Raw genomic sequence first — 14,236 nt, forward strand, 5'->3', positions numbered from 1 at the left:
GTTCTCAGCTGATTATCTTAACTGGAACAAAACTGATATAGTTCTCACCTGATTATCTTAACTGGAACAAAATTGATATAGTTCTCAGCTGATTATCTTAACTGGAACAAAACTGATATAGTTCTCAGCTGATTATCTTAACTGGAACAAAACTGATATAGTTCTCAGCTGATTATCTTAACTAGAACCAAACTGGTATAGTTCTCAGCTGATCATCTTAACTGGAACAAAACTGATATAGTTCTCACCTGATTATCTTAACTGGAACAAAACTGATATAGTTCTCACCTGATTATCTTAACTGGAACAAAACTGATATAGTTCTCAGCTGATTATCTTAACTGGAACAAAACTGATATAGTTCTCAGCTGATTATCTTAACTAGAACAAAACTGATATAGTTCTCACCTGATTATCTTAACTGGAACAAAACTGATATAGTTCTCAGCTGATTATCTTAACTGGAACAAAACTAATATAGTTCTCAGCTGATTATCTTAACTGGAACAAAACTGATATAGTTCTCACCTGATTATCTTAACTGAAACAAAACTGATATAGTTCTCAGCTGATTATCTTAACTGGAACAAAACTGATATAGTTCTCACCTGATTATCTTAACTGGAACAAAATTAATATAGTTCTCAGCTGATTATCTTAACTGGAACAAAACTGATATAGTTCTCACCTGATTATCTTAACTGGAACAAAACTGATATAGTTCTCAGCTGATTATCTTAACTGGAACAAAACTGATATAGTTCTCAGCTGATTATCTTAACTGGAACAAAACTGATATAGTTCTCACCTGATTATCTTAACTGAAACAAAACTGATATAGTTCTCAGCTGATTATCTTAACTGGAACAAAACTGATATAGTTCTCAGCTGATTATCTTAACTGGAACAAAACTGATATAGTTCTCAGCTGATTATCTTAACTGGAACAAAACTGATATAGTTCTCAGCTGATTATCTTAACTGGAACAAAACTGATATAGTTCTCAGCTGATTATCTTAACTGGAACAAAACTGATATAGTTCTCACCTGATTATCTTAACTGGAACAAAACTGATATAGTTCTCAACTGATTATCTTAACTAGAATACAGCTGAGATAATATATCTTCACTGAAAATATTAAATTTTTACCCTTATGTACAATTTCATTACTCACATAGGAGGCCTGGTCACAGACCGGGCCGCGGGGGCGTTGACCCCCGGAACTCTCTCCAGGTAAACTCCAGGTAAACATAAGCCTCCTGTTAACAAGCAAGGTTCAGTTTTACTTCAGATATAATTAGGAATCCTTGAATCCCTTTAAGTTGATGCCTTTTTTTTGTACTTCCTGCAATGGTTTAGTCTATAACCTGAGAACTACTCATCCGATTGGCTTCAACTTTTCAGCGCTGGTTTACTTTGGTTATCGGAAGGTTCGTGCAGTTGATGGCATGAACAGGTGCATTCTGATCAATTTTGTATAGACTATTCTCGATATTAATTTCCACGAGATAACTCGAAAATGCCTCTTTGGATTGGCTTCAAACTTTTAGTACTGGTAAATGAAACTTAGAAGAAAACTAGGATGGTTATTCGGATGTGTAGAAGCTAATTAAAAAAGTTAATTTAGTATATTTTCCGTGAATTACCTTGAGTATACCTCTTTTGAATGGCTATAATCTTTAAGGGCCAATGACACCGAGTGGCACCCAGTGACACCCACTGACACTCAGTTACACCCATTGACACTCAATTACACCCAATAAGTTTAAGCTTTGAAGATCGAAATTTGAATATTAAGGGGTCTTAGAAAGGAAAAATATTATTTTTTCATATAGAATTATAAACAAGTTATGAGAAATGTAACCGAGACATGAGCTGAGAAATATTGTACCATGTAATTGTACAGCGTTTTAAAGTATCGCGAGTGTTGTGAGCCCTTAAATACCATATTTTCGTTGCCTTTTTGTAGAGCCGGTCATATACTCATGTTGTGAGCCCTTAAATACCATATTTTCGTTGCCTTTTTGTAGAGCCGGTCATATACTCATGTTGTGAGCCCTTAAATACCATATTTTCGTTGCCTTTTTGTAGAGCCGGTCATATACTCATGTACTGTGCTCTTGTTTTCCTGGTGGAGTTGATTTCAAGTTGGATCGATCCCCAGGTATCTCTTGTACAGAGGCACGGAATTAAGGTTGTGTTACACTCTTGTTACCCTTATACTGTACATATCGTTTAAGGCAACAGTTAGGTATCTTTATTCAGAAACGTTTCGCCTACACAGTAGGCGTCTTCAGTCGAGTACAGAAACTAGGCAGGAGCAGTAGAGATGTGAAGACGATGTAATCAGTCCATCATCCTTGATTTGAGGTTATCAGTCCCTCTTGTAAAAGTTTTCTTACAGTATCTTGTGCAATGATATTATTTCTTATCTTACTTTAATTATAAATTTACATAAAATTATTACTTTCCTTTCGCCCAAATTCAATTCCTGGTAACAACCCATGATAATAGTTCTTTAGATATAATAATATTATGGCAATTATAATTAGTGGCCCATAGAGATGCATTACATACCACTGTGAGCACTAAATCCTTTAGAATTATGCATCAGCCTGCAGAATGGAATTCAGTGAGATTTACTCTCAGGTAATGCGTAAGTTGTCCAGACATGGATAGTTATACATGGTGTTTCACTCGTAAGAGGCCCCGAGTCATCGTTTATTTCTAAGAGAGTACCAACTCGGGGCCTCCTACGAGTGTAACGTCTTGTGTAACACTGTGAGCAGATCTTGATTATTTTACAAGATTAATTATCTACCAGCAGTCACCACAAACATCCAGGACTCATCACCTAGAGGTGATGAGTCCTGGGGGGCAGCTTCTTAGTATATTATTTATCTTGAAAGTTACTGTTTGAAACTTGTAGTTTCTTACGGTTTCGGCCAAGTAGTGGTCTCTCTCTCCCTCCCTCTCCCTGAATAACATGAGGATTCGAGACTAACAGACCCCAGAAACAGAGGCTCCATCACGTCTGTAAACTAACATATTTTCCGGCATATAAGACGCACCACAGAAGTAAAATAACGGTGTGAAGCTGTAATCATATTCAAAGGCTACTTACCCTCTTACTTGACGCTAAAGCGTAACCCAGAGCCTACCCTTGACCCTAACCTTGAGCATAAAAGGAGCAGGGTGATTTTCCAAGGCATTTTTTGGGGTAAAAAAAAGGCTTTCCTTATAAGCCGGAAAATACGATACGTCAAATAAACAAGACAAACCTAACAACTACTTTGGAATACTGAACCATTTATCATCAGTAATATCAAACCTTCGTAGGCCATACAGTGTAAGGAATGCCGTAGGCTCAATCATTCGACTGCTTGTGAAGAGTATACTGCGAACTTATACTCTACTGCACGGAAAGAACTGTACTGAACGCTTATTTTAGGAAGAGCTATTGAGTGGGTGGGATGAGTTACTCTCAAAACATGACGTTCCCAACGCCTGACTTTATCGATGGTCTCTAATTGGTGAGTGAAGCTATAACTCAATTGACAGCCATAATAATCAGCACAACGTGAGTTAAACCTCTTTACACTCCACTGGATACCAAGAATCCAGAACACTCTTATAAAAACATTTGCTCTTAATGTATGCGATCAAAATACCGAAGTTTGCTGAGAATACATTATTTCCAGACAATGTTTCTCGTACTTAATAGCTTTTGTAAATCCCCTGTGAAGCATTGTGTTTGTTCTGATCATAATGTTCTCTTATTTAGTTTGCGAACATTCATGTTAGTTCAGTATATGTTCACGTCTCCAGTACCATAGCTGAACTCCTTGCAGTATAATTCTGTTTAGTTTGACACATCGAGTCTTCAAGAGAGAGAGAGAGAGAGAGAGAGAGAGAGAGAGAGAGAGAGAGAGAGAGAGAGAGAGAGAGAGAGAGAGAGAGAGAGAGAGAGAGAGAGAGAGAGATAGAGAGAGACAGACAGACAGACAGACAGACAGATAGACAGACAGACAGAGACAGGCAAACAGACAGGCATACAGCTTAAGACACACCGCTCGGAACGCACAAACTACAAAGAGAATGGACAAACTAACATTTCTTCTCACAGCGTCGGTATCCCTCACCCACGCTGTCGAATAATAATAATAATAATAATAATAATAATAATAATAATAATAATAATAATAATAATAATAATAATAATAATAATAACAATAAAAATAGTCGTGTTATTACGATTTCGTGAGTTATTACCTGCCATTCTCCAGGCCCTGCATGATTTTGATTATTTGTCAAGCTTACAGTTTAAAGTCAGCGTAAGGGGTCAGTAAGGCTGCACTTCTCAAGTGCACCACTAGTCATGGAGACATAATTCCCTAAAACAGTAATTAAAGTAAACTTTCAGTGTATACGTATATGGATGTAGACTCGTCGGTGTACGTACACTACTGGTTACATTGTATAAATGTCGAGGAAAATACAACCATCACAATTGATGTATCGCTTCTGTAGGCAATACGTACTATTCAACTACATAAGGGTGTCAATTTATTTCCTGTACAAATAAATTGATGAATATATATATTCAAGATATCTTGAAACTTATTACTGAGAATATAGTCAAATGAACCGAAATTTCGCTGCTAGACTTCAAACCCAGCCTTTCAATATGGCAAGAGTGCGGCCCACCAGTGACAACGGCCGAGGATTCATTTAAAAACCTGGTTTTGTAATCTCTGTTCCTATGCTTCTCACACCATGAATCGTGCAGAACTTCTTAAGTTTTCGTATTTATCGAGATATTTCCACAAGAAAGAGTTGTGGTTATGCGTAATACTGATTTTAGTGAGACCCTCCATGGAGCTTCGAGTCAGTTACGGTAAGGTCAAATTCTTGCATAGGAAGAAACTGGCTGATTTGACAAGGATGTTTGTCCTACACAGCGTGAAGGACATTCCTCCCTCAGGATAACCTGGCTGCCTTTCTTTGCCTCCTTCACCTGGATCTTTAACACCCCCACCCCCCATCCTCTTCCCTCCTAATAGCACCCACACTTTTTACACCGAACCATTTACCTCTCATTTGTTATATTATTTTGATGCGAGAAACCCGTTCTGACCCGTTTAATGTATCCACTGGAAGCTAAGAATTATCAGAGCTGAGCGTGGAACACAGCAAGTCGAGTTTTGTACGCCGTAAATATGCTCCAATTACTTGGTGCACAGTATAATGAGACCTGGTTGTCTACATCATTTTCATCTTGGCGATTAGTTGCAGGGATCAAATGTTCTGGTATTGAGGGGCATGGTCTGTAGGACCAGAGCTGGCGCTTGTGAAAAGGTTATATTGATCCAGATCTAGCGTATGTATATTCCTTTTGAAAAGTTTGTAGGTAGTAATCAGACGTATGGCTACGCTTTGAAAAGTTTGTAGGAAGTAATCAGAGTTATGGCTACGCTTTGAAAAGTTTGTAGGAAGTAATCAGACGTATGGCTACGCTTTGAAAAGTTTGTAGGAAGTAATCAGAGTTATGGCTACGCTTTGAAAAGTTTGTAGGAAGTAATCAGACGTATGGCTACGCTATGAAAAGTTTGTCCCATAATTTTTTCGCCTGAAAAAGATAGTGTATCGAACGTGCGATGCTGAGATTAAAGAAAAATAAGGGGTGGGGGGAATGGTAGTAGTAGTAGTGGGTAGTGGAAGTATAGAGTTCTGCCCCTGCAGTCTCTTAATGACGCATGAGACTCCTTACTCTGTTATCCAGCGCCTGCTACCCGGGAATCATCGCTGCTTATCATTCTTCTACAGACACTCGCAACCATTTGCCTTTGCCACAGACTCTAGTTATTAATGATTGCCTTTCTCCTGCTCCACCATCACCCTCTTCTTCCTCCTCCTCCTCCTCCTCCTCCTCCTCCTCCTCCTCCTCCTCGTCGGACTTATGAGTCAAAATAACTGCTGCTTGCATGGTTGATTGTGGTGCTTGTGATGGTGCTGCTGGCTGGTGCTTGCGATAGTGCTTGTGGTGAGGTTTGTGGTGGTGCTTTTGATGTTGCTGTTGGTGATGTTTGTAATGGGCAGTTGTGAAACGGTAGCGCCGTTGTGGGGGTCAGTTACGGCACAGTAGCGCCGTTGTGGGGGTCAGTTACAGCACAGTAGTGCCGTTGTGGGGGTCAGTTACGGCACAGTAGCGCCGTTATGGGGGTCAGTTACAGCACAGTAACGCCGTTGTGGGGGTCAGTTACAGCACAGTAGCGCCGTTATGGGGTTCAGTTACAGAACAGTAGCGCCGTTATGGGGGTCAGTTACAGCACAGTAGCGCCGTTATGGGGGTCAGTTACAGCACAGTAGCGCCGTTATGGGGGTCAGTTACAGCACAGTAGCGCCGTTATGGGGGTCAGTTACAGCACAGTAGCGCCGTTGTGGGGGTCAGTTACAGCACAGTAGCGCCGTTGTGGGGGTCAGTTACAGCACAGTAGCGCCGTTGTGGGGGTCAGTTACAGCACAGTAGCGCCGTTATGGGGGTCAGTTACAGCACAGTAGCGCCGTTGGTGTACGAGTGATCTACGAACTAAATTCAGAGTATAGCTGAAGATTGGTGTTCTTGCGGTCACTTTGCATAATCGGGTGTAGTTTAGTAAAGCAGTTCAGAGGCACTGTGTATTAAGCTCAAGAAATATATTCTTCGACAATAAATGTGGGTTGTAAACTTTTTTTGCCTTACCATCGTGTAAATAATAATTAGGAAAACAAGTTATCAATAGCAGTTAGCGTTCACCCAGAGCGGCGAGGTGGAACCTGTCGCTACTTTGAAGTTTATTATTATTATTATCATTATTATTATTATTACTTTTATTATTATTATTATTATTATTATTATTATTATTATTATTATTATTATTATTATTATTATTATTATTATTATTATTATTATTATTATTGTTATTATTATTATTATTACTTTTATTAATTATTTTATTATTATTATTATTATTATTATTATTATTATTATTATTATTATTATTATTATTATTATTATTATTATTATTATTATTATTATTATTGTTGTTGTTGTTGTTGCTTTTGTTTGCACTATTTCACTCATTATTATGGGTCATACCACAGTTAACAAATGAGAAGTTTGCAAGCTTGATCCTAGAAAGAAGAGGGAAGCTGCACGCACTTAGAGCAAGAACCCTTAGACCAGCATCAAGGTATCCCACCCCACTTTTCCTTTGAAAGGTTGGGGTGGGGAGGGAGGGGGAGGGAGGGGGAGAGAGGGGAAGGGAGGGGGAGGGAGGGGGAGGGAGGGGGAGGGAGGGGGAGGTAGTTCGCAGAGCCAGATGAAAATAGCTTCCCCTTGATGGTGCGTTCATAAATCAGTATCGAAGAAGCACTTAATAGCCTACAGTTTGGCGCTAGCAGCACGCCCATGTATCATCCGGTATTGTCGAGATTCCAATGAGACGTCTTCAATAGGGATGACAGAGTGTGTGCAATCTCTCGAACCTATTTAAAACGACAGACAACAAGCCTCCGTCCGCCTGGTAATATGGACCGGCTCAGTCTCCCTTTTACTACTTCGACAAGATGAAGTAGGAAAAAGGGGAAGTCTGGAGAGGCCGAGAGCAGGAGCCCAGCGATACTGTGACACCATCTACATCTACCGTTATGCAAATGATGAGGTTATTGAACCCATGAGGTGCTGGGTACAGAGAGTACAGTAGGTACAGTGGTACGGCGGGTGTGGGGGAGTAGGATACATTGGTGATCGGTAGGCTGGCTCTTCCAGTGAAATACCTGGATGCTGTTGAAGGCTCTTGGTGCAAATAAATATAGCTACTCTCCTCTTCCTGGGATCAAACTTGATTATTTCCCATTCCCCAAGTGCTATAAGATCCTGCAGATTTAGCGCCTACCCATGAATAACAACAATAATAATAATAATAATAATAATAATAATAATAATAATAATAATAATAAAAATAATAATAATAATAATAATAATAATAATAATAATATAGTAACAACAACAATAATAATTAAAAGACTGGGTACAGTTGATGTTCAGAATGGTGATCACTAGGTTGGGTACAGCAGGTACAGTGAGCGAGATGAACGGTGATCACTAGGTTGGGTACAGCACGTACAGTGAGCGAGATGAACGGTGATCACTAGGTTGAGTACAGCAGGTACAGTGAGAGAGATGAACAGTGATCACTAGGTTGAGTACAGCAGGTACAGTGAGAGAGATGAACGATGATCACTAGGTTGAGTACAGCAGGTACAGTGAGAGAGATGAACAGTGATCACTAGGTTGAGTACAGCAGGTACAGTGAGCGAGATGAACGGTGATCACTAGGTTGAGTACAGCAGGTACAGTGAGCGAGATGAACGATGATCACTAGGTTGAGTACAGCAGGTACAGTGAGCGAGATGAACGGTGATCACTAGGTTGAGTACAGCAGGTACAGTGAGCGAGATGAACGGTGATCACTAGGTTGAGTACAGCAGGTACAGTGAGCGAGATGAACGATGATCACTAGGTTGAGTACAGCAGGTACAGTGAGCGAGATGAACGGTGATCACTAGGTTGAGTACAGCAGGTACAGTGAGCGAGATGAACGGTGATCACTAGGTTGAGTACAGCAGGTACAGTGAGCGAGATGAACAGTGATCACTAGGTTGAGTACAGCAGGTACAGTGAGCGAGATGAACAGTGATCACTAGGTTGAGTACAGCAGGTACAGTGAGCGAGATGAACGAGTGATCACTAGGTTGAGTACAGCAGGTACAGTGAGCGAGATGAACGATGATCACTAGGTTGAGTACAGCAGGTACAGTGAGCGAGATGAACGATGATCACTAGGTTGAGTACAGCAGGTACAGTGAGCGAGATGAACGGTGATCACTAGGTTGAGTACAGCAGGTACAGTGAGCGAGATGAACGGTGATCACTAGGTTGAGTACAGCAGGTACAGTGAGCGAGATGAACGATGATCACTAGGTTGAGTACAGCAGGTACAGTGAGCGAGATGAACGATGATCACTAGGTTGAGTACAGCAGGTACAGTGAGCGAGATGAACGATGATCACTAGGTTGAGTACAGCAGGTACAGTGAGCGAGATGAACGGTGATCACTAGGTTGAGTACAGCAGGTACAGTGAGCGAGATGAACGGTGATCACTAGGTTGAGTACAGCAGGTACAGTGAGCGAGATGAACGGTGATCACTAGGTTGAGTACAGCAGGTACAGTGAGCGAGATGAACGATGATCACTAGGTTGAGTACAGCAGGTACAGTGAGCGAGATGAACGGTGATCACTAGGTTGAGTACAGCAGGTACAGTGAGCGAGATGAACGATGATCACTAGGTTGAGTACAGCAGGTACAGTGAGCGAGATGAACGGTGATCACTTGCTTGAGTACAGCAGGTACAGTGAGCGAGATGAACGGTGATCACTAGGTTGAGTACAGCAGGTACAGTGAGCGAGATGAACGGTGATCACTAGGTTGAGTACAGCAGGTACAGTGAGCGAGATGAACGGTGATCACTAGGTTGAGTACAGCAGGTACAGTGAGCGAGATGAACGGTGATCACTAGGTTGAGTACAGCAGGTACAGTGAGCGAGATGAACGGTGATCACTAGGTTGAGTACAGCAGGTACAGTGAGCGAGATGAACGGTGATCACTAGGTTGAGTACAGCAGGTACAGTGAGCGAGATGAACGGTGATCACTAGGTTGGGTACAGCAGGTACAGTGAGCGAGATGAACGGTGATCACTAGGTTGGGTACAGCAGGTACAGTGAGCGAGATGAACGGTGATCACTAGGTTGGGTACAGCAGGTACAGTGAGCGAGATGAACCGTGATCACTAGGTTGAGTACAGCAGGTACAGTGAGCGAGATGAACGGTGATCACTAGGTTGAGTACAGCAGGTACAGTGAGCGAGATGAACGGTGATCACTAGGTTGAGTACAGCAGGTACAGTGAGCGAGATGAACGGTGATCACTAGGTTGAGTACAGCAGGTACAGTGAGCGAGATGAACGGTGATCACTAGGTTGAGTACAGCAGGTACAGTGAGCGAGATGAACGGTGATCACTAGGTTGAGTACAGCAGGTACAGTGAGCGAGATGAACGGTGATCACTAGGTTGAGTACAGCAGGTACAGTGAGCGAGATGAACGGTGATCACTAGGTTGAGTACAGCAGGTACAGTGAGCGAGATGAAGGGTGATCACTAGGTTGGGTACAGCAGGTACAGTGAGCGAGATGAACGGTGATCACTAGGTTGGGTACAACAGGTACAGTGAGCGAGATGAACGGTGAGCACTAGGTTGGGTACAACAGGTACAGTGAGCGAGATGAACGGTGAGCACTAGGTTGGGTACAACAGGTACAGTGAGCGAGATGAACGGTGAGCACTAGGTTGGGTACAACAGGTACAGTGAGCGAGATGAACGGTGAGCACTAGGTTGGGTACAACAGGTACAGTGAGCGAGATGAACGATGATCACTAGGTTGAGTACAGCAGGTACAGTGAGCGAGATGAACGGTGATCACTAGGTTGAGTACAGCAGGTACAGTGAGCGAGATGAAGGGTGATCACTAGGTTGGGTACAACAGGTACAGTGAGCGAGATGAACGGTGAGCACTAGGTTGAGTACAGCAGGTACAGTGAGCGAGATGAACGGTGATCACTAGGTTGAGTACAGCAGGTACAGTGAGCGAGATGAACGGTGATCACTAGGTTGAGTACAGCAGGTACAGTGAGCGAGATGAACGGTGATCACTTGGTTGAGTACAGCAGGTACAGTGAGCGAGATGAACGGTGATCACTAGGTTGAGTACAGCAGGTACAGTGAGCGAGATGAACGGTGATCACTTGGTTGAGTACAGCAGGTACAGTGAGCGAGATGAACGGTGATCACTAGGTTGAGTACAGCAGGTACAGTGAGCGAGATGAAGGGTGATCACTAGGTTGGGTACAGCAGGTACAGTGAGCGAGATGAACGGTGATCACTAGGTTGGGTACAACAGGTACAGTGAGCGAGATGAACGGTGAGCACTAGGTTGGGTACAACAGGTACAGTGAGCGAGATGAACGGTGAGCACTAGGTTGGGTACAACAGGTACAGTGAGCGAGATGAACGGTGAGCACTAGGTTGGGTACAACAGGTACAGTGAGCGAGATGAACGGTGAGCACTAGGTTGGGTACAACAGGTACAGTGAGCGAGATGAACGATGATCACTAGGTTGAGTACAGCAGGTACAGTGAGCGAGATGAACGGTGATCACTAGGTTGAGTACAGCAGGTACAGTGAGCGAGATGAACGATGATCACTAGGTTGAGTACAGCAGGTACAGTGAGCGAGATGAACGGTGATCACTTGCTTGAGTACAGCAGGTACAGTGAGCGAGATGAACGGTGATCACTAGGTTGAGTACAGCAGGTACAGTGAGCGAGATGAACGATGATCACTAGGTTGAGTACAGCAGGTACAGTGAGCGAGATGAACGGTGATCACTTGCTTGAGTACAGCAGGTACAGTGAGCGAGATGAACGGTGATCACTAGGTTGAGTACAGCAGGTACAGTGAGCGAGATGAACGGTGATCACTAGGTTGAGTACAGCAGGTACAGTGAGCGAGATGAACGGTGATCACTTGCTTGAGTACAGCAGGTACAGTGAGCGAGATGAACGGTGATCACTAGGTTGAGTACAGCAGGTACAGTGAGCGAGATGAACGATGATCACTAGGTTGAGTACAGCAGGTACAGTGAGCGAGATGAACGGTGATCACTTGCTTGAGTACAGCAGGTACAGTGAGCGAGATGAACGGTGATCACTTGCTTGAGTACAGCAGGTACAGTGAGCGAGATGAACGGTGATCACTAGGTTGAGTACAGCAGGTACAGTGAGCGAGATGAACGATGATCACTAGGTTGAGTACAGCAGGTACAGTGAGCGAGATGAACGGTGATCACTAGGTTGAGTACAGCAGGTACAGTGAGCGAGATGAACGGTGATCACTTGGTTGAGTACAGCAGGTACAGTGAGCGAGATGAACGGTGATCACTAGGTTGAGTACAGCAGGTACAGTGAGCGAGATGAACGGTGATCACTTGGTTGAGTACAGCAGGTACAGTGAGCGAGATGAACGGTGATCACTTGGTTGAGTACAGCAGGTACAGTGAGCGAGATGAACGGTGATCACTAGGTTGAGTACAGCAGGTACAGTGAGCGAGATGAAGGGTGATCACTAGGTTGGGTACAGCAGGTACAGTGAGCGAGATGAACGGTGATCACTAGGTTGGGTACAACAGGTACAGTGAGCGAGATGAACGGTGAGCACTAGGTTGGGTACAACAGGTACAGTGAGCGAGATGAACGGTGAGCACTAGGTTGGGTACAACAGGTACATTGAGCGAGATGAACGGTGAGCACTAGGTTGGGTACAACAGGTACAGTGAGCGAGATGAACGGTGAGCACTAGGTTGGGTACAACAGGTACAGTGAGCGAGATGAACGATGATCACTAGGTTGAGTACAGCAGGTACAGTGAGCGAGATGAACGGTGATCACTAGGTTGAGTACAGCAGGTACAGTGAGCGAGATGAACGATGATCACTAGGTTGAGTACAGCAGGTACAGTGAGCGAGATGAACGGTGATCACTTGCTTGAGTACAGCAGGTACAGTGAGCGAGATGAACGGTGATCACTAGGTTGAGTACAGCAGGTACAGTGAGCGAGATGAACGATGATCACTAGGTTGAGTACAGCAGGTACAGTGAGCGAGATGAACGGTGATCACTTGCTTGAGTACAGCAGGTACAGTGAGCGAGATGAACGGTGATCACTAGGTTGAGTACAGCAGGTACAGTGAGCGAGATGAACGGTGATCACTAGGTTGAGTACAGCAGGTACAGTGAGCGAGATGAACGGTGATCACTTGCTTGAGTACAGCAGGTACAGTGAGCGAGATGAACGGTGATCACTAGGTTGAGTACAGCAGGTACAGTGAGCGAGATGAACGATGATCACTAGGTTGAGTACAGCAGGTACAGTGAGCGAGATGAACGGTGATCACTTGCTTGAGTACAGCAGGTACAGTGAGCGAGATGAACGGTGATCACTAGGTTGAGTACAGCAGGTACAGTGAGCGAGATGAACGATGATCACTAGGTTGAGTACAGCAGGTACAGTGAGCGAGATGAACGGTGATCACTTGCTTGAGTACAGCAGGTACAGTGAGCGAGATGAACGGTGATCACTAGGTTGAGTACAGCAGGTACAGTGAGCGAGATGAACGGTGATCACTAGGTTGAGTACAGCAGGTACAGTGAGCGAGATGAACGATGATCACTAGGTTGAGTACAGCAGGTACAGTGAGCGAGATGAACGGTGATCACTTGCTTGAGTACAGCAGGTACAGTGAGCGAGATGAACGGTGATCACTAGGTTGAGTACAGCAGGTACAGTGAGCGAGATGAACGGTGATCACTAGGTTGAGTACAGCAGGTACAGTGAGCGAGATGAACGGTGATCACTAGGTTGAGTACAGCAGGTACAGTGAGCGAGATGAACGGTGATCACTAGGTTGAGTACAGCAGGTACAGTGAGCGAGATGAACGGTGATCACTAGGTTGAGTACAGCAGGTACAGTGAGCGAGATGAACGATGATCACTACGTTGAGTACAGCAGGTACAGTGAGCGAGATGAACGGTGATCACTTGCTTGAGTACAGCAGGTACAGTGAGCGAGATGAACGGTGATCACTAGGTTGAGTACAACAGGTACAGTGAGCGAGATGAACGATGATCACTAGGTTGAGTACAGCAGGTACAGTGAGCGAGATGAACGGTGATCACTAGGTTGAGTACAGCAGGTACAGTGAGCGAGATGAACGGTGATCACTAGGTTGAGTACAGCAGGTACAGTGAGCGAGATGAACGGTGATCACTAGGTTGAGTACAGCAGGTACAGTCAGCGAGATGAACGGTGATCACTAGGTTGAGTACAGCAGGTACAGTGAGCGAGATGAACGGTGATCACTAGGTTGAGTACAGCAGGTACAGTGAGCGAGATGAACGATGATCACTAGGTTGAGTACAGCAGGTACAGTGAGCGAGATGAACGGTGATCACTAGGTTGAGTACAGCAGGTACAGTGAGCGAGATGAACGATGATCACTAGGTTGAGTACA

The sequence above is a fragment of the Cherax quadricarinatus genome, chromosome 20, assembly GCF_038502225.1.
Source record: "Cherax quadricarinatus isolate ZL_2023a chromosome 20, ASM3850222v1, whole genome shotgun sequence".
NCBI lineage: Eukaryota > Metazoa > Arthropoda > Malacostraca > Decapoda > Parastacidae > Cherax > Cherax quadricarinatus.